Source organism: Danio rerio, chromosome 4, assembly GCF_049306965.1.
Source record: "Danio rerio strain Tuebingen ecotype United States chromosome 4, GRCz12tu, whole genome shotgun sequence".
NCBI lineage: Eukaryota > Metazoa > Chordata > Actinopteri > Cypriniformes > Danionidae > Danio > Danio rerio.
This window is the reverse complement of record NC_133179.1, coordinates 72016279-72020000: the sequence shown is the minus strand read 5'-3', so window position 1 is coordinate 72020000 and position 3722 is coordinate 72016279. Positions and strand designations below refer to the sequence as shown.

Genomic DNA, 3722 nt, shown 5'->3' with positions numbered 1-3722 from the left:
CTCCTCACATCAGGCCATGAGGAACTGCCGCCCGCCGTCCGGACGAACGAACGAACGCAACCAAAAACAAACACTCGACAGCGGACGAGAAGAGGAGACGCCAACGACCTGCATCAAGAAGTGCCTCTTCCAGCTGCCGGACTCCAGACCTGCGCTGCGAGAAACGGCGTTCGTACGTCGAGTTTTCATCTCGTCTCCAGTGCAAATATCTAAAAACTCTCGAATCAAGAAGGTAAGCTGAAAAAAACAGAAATAATACGTCAAAATTAAGCGAGTTTTAGCTTTAAAACAGGCACAAATGATCCGTTTTCGCTTTAATTAAGATTATTTTGCTTGTTTTAAGGATAAAAACACTTAATTTTGATGTATTATTTCTGAAAATAGACAATTTTTTTCAGCTTATCCAGAAAAAGCTTCTTGATTTGAGAGTTCTTAGATATTTAGACTGGAAACGAGACGAAAACACGAAGTGCGAAAGGCGTTTCTTGCAGCGTGGAGCTAAATCGGCGCTCCACTGTACGGTGAAAAGGGAAGCGAAACACAGTAAACCAGTGTGGTTCATGTAAATACACTGCTGCTTACACACTCAGTGAGACGTGCCGACCCTCACCCCTCCCTACACACACAGACAGACAGACAGACGTCTGTAGGTTTTCACGGTATCGCTGGTGTTTCGGTGTGTGGTCTGTTTTTTTCCGAAGGATGTTTCCTCGCAGCTCTAGGCCTTAAACACAGCGCTAACCAGCTCACACATGACCGTCGTTGTCCTTTCTGATCGCTGAATGAAGACGTCCAGCGAACGTCCTCCGTGATCTTCTAGCGAAGGTGACGTCTCTCCTGACGCTGGCTAATAATGATTGTCCGTCTTGTTTCTAGGCCACACATCCAAGCATTCTTAAACGGACAGTTAACCATGGCCCTAACCTTAACCTGCTTAAGCTCAAACCAAAAACACCACCCTTCTGTAGTCCTCGAGTTTCTTTCATCTGTCGAACACTAAAGAAGATGTTTTGAAGAATGTTGGAAAGTGGTAGCCATTGACTTCCATTGTATTTTCTACAATGGAAGTCAATGGTTACCTTTCTTTAAATTAGTTTAATTTTGTTAAAGAAACTCATAAAGGTTTGGAAACACTTGAGGGAGAGTAAGTAGTGTGTATATTTTTGGTGAACTATCCTTTTAAATCCGGAAACATGTTCAGAGTGAGCACAAATGTGTGCAGAAATAAGTGCGTGTCTCTTTAACAGACCAAAAACACACCTGCTTAATAGTCTCTACTTGTCTTGAACACATTTGTTTAGTTGGATTAGCTGCGTTTGATTAGGGCTGGGGCAAAACTGCAGAGCTGCGGCCCTCCAGGAATTGAGTTTATGGACAGTTAACCGTAGTCCTAACCTTAACCTACTTAAGCTTAACCAAAAGCAAGACCCTTGTGTCTTCATTTACTTGTTCCAAACCTGTTTGAGTTTCTTTCTTCTGTCGAACACTAATTAAGATGTTTTGAAGAATGCTGGAAACCGGTAACCATTGGCTCCCATTGTATTTTCCTTTCTACAATGGAAGTCAATGGTTACCGTTTTTTTTTTTTTTTTTTAAACAAATTTTTGTGAGAAACTCAACAGAGAAACTTAGAGAGAGAGTAAATAGCGAGTATATTTTTGGGGAACTGTCCTTTTAAATCAGGAAACATGTTCAGAATGAGCATAAATATCTGAAAAAACAACTAAATTAAGTAAGAGTCTCTTTAAATCAGACCAAAAACACCTGATTTGACATTATTTTGCCTGTTTTAGAAGAGAAAACCTGCTTAATCTTTCTGAAATCAAGACACTTTGTAGGTTTATTTTAACATCTTGATAAGATATTCATTACTATATTCATTAAGAATGTTGGAAACCGGTAACCATTGACTTCCATTGTATTTTCTACAATGAAAGTCAATGGTTACCGGTTTTTAGCTTTCTTTAAAACACCTAATTTTGTGAAAGAAACTTATAGAGGTTTGGAAACACTTGAGGGAGAGTAAGTTTGAGACCCAAACATTCTTAAATAGACAGTTAACCATAGCCCTAACCTTAACCTACTTAACCTTGACCAAAAACAAGACACTTGTGTCGTCATTTACTCATCCTTTACTTGTTTCAAATGCTGTTTGAGTTTCTTTCTTCTGTCGAACACTAAATAAGATGTTTTGAAGAATGCTGGAAACCGGTAACCATCGGCTCCCAATGTGTTTTCTTTTCTACAATGGAAGTCAATGGTTACCGGTTTTTATTATTTTTTTAAAACAAATTTTTGTGGGAGAAACTCAATAGAGAAACTTGGAGGGAGAGTAAATAGCGAGTATATATTTGGGGAACTGTCCTTTTAAATCAGGAAACATGTTCAGAATGAGCACAAATATCTGAATAAACAACTAAAATAAGTAAGAGTCTCTTTAAATCAGACCAAAAACACCTGATTTGACATTATTTTGCCTGTTTTAGAAGAGAAAACCTGCTTAATCTTTCTGAAATCGAGACACTTTGTAGGTTTATTTTAATATCTTGATAAGATATTCATTAGTATATTCATTAAGAATGGTGGAAACCGGTAACCATTGACTTCCATTGTATTTTCTACAATGGAAGTCAATGGTTACCGGCTTTTAGCTTTCTTTAAAACACCTAATTTTGTGAAAGAAACTCATAGAGGTTTGGAAACACTTGAGGGAGAGTAAGTTTCAGACCTAACCATTCTTAAATAGACAGTTAACCATAGCCCTAACCTTAACCTACTTAACCTTAACCAAAAACAAGACACTTGTGTCGTCATTTACTCATCCTTTACTTTGGTTTTTCCTCTTCTGTCGAACACTCAATAAGATGTTTTGAAGAATGCTGGAAACCGGTAACCATTTGCTCCCATTGTATTTTCTTTTCTACAATGGAAGTCAATGGTTACCGTTTTTTTTTTCTTTTAAACAAATTTTTGTGAGAAACTCAATAGAGAAACTTGGAGGGAGAGTAAATAGCGAGTATATTTTTGGGGAACTGTCCTTTTAAATCAGGAAACATGTTCAGAATGAGCATAAATATCTGAAAAAACAACTAAATTAAGTAAGAGTCTTTTTAAATCAGACCAAAAACACCTGATTTGACATTATTTTGCCTGTTTTAGAAGAGAAAACCTGCTTAATCTTTCTGAAATCAAGACACTTTGTAGGTTTATTTTAATATCTTGATAAGATATTCATTACTATATTCATTAAGAATGTTGGAAACCGGTAACCATTGACTTCCATTGTATTTTCTACAATGAAAGTCAATGGTTACCGGTTTTTAGCTTTCTTTAAAACACCTAATTTTGTGAAAGAAACTTATAGAGGTTTGGAAACACTTGAGGGAGAGTAAGTTTCAGACCCAAACATTCTTAAATAGACAGTTAACCATAGCCCTAACCTTAACCTACTTAACCTTAACCAAAAACAAGACACTTGTGTCGTCATTTACTCATCCTTTACTTGTTTCAAATGCTGTTTGAGTTTCTTTCTTCTGTCGAACACTAAATAAGATGTTTTGAAGAATGCTGGAAACCGGTAACCATCGGCTCCCAATGTGTTTTCTTTTCTACAATGGAAGTCAATGGTTACCGGTTTTTAGTATTTTTTTAAAACAAATTTTTGTGAGAGAAACTCAATAGAGAAACTTGGAGGAAGAGTAAATAGCGAGTATATTTTTGGG

The 3722-nt window shown here is 36.9% G+C and overlaps 1 protein-coding gene across 1 annotated transcript in view; it reads left to right on the top strand.

Moving 5' to 3' along the window:
* kiaa0930 overlaps positions 1-1138 on the top strand; it is a 29218-nt gene extending 28080 nt beyond the window's left edge. Inside the window, exon 10 of the mRNA NM_001327783.1 lies at positions 1-1138. This exon is cut by the window's left edge and continues 71 nt beyond it. The gene's annotated coding sequence lies outside the window, so the exon portion shown is untranslated.
* Positions 1139-3722: the final 2584 nt, after the last annotated feature.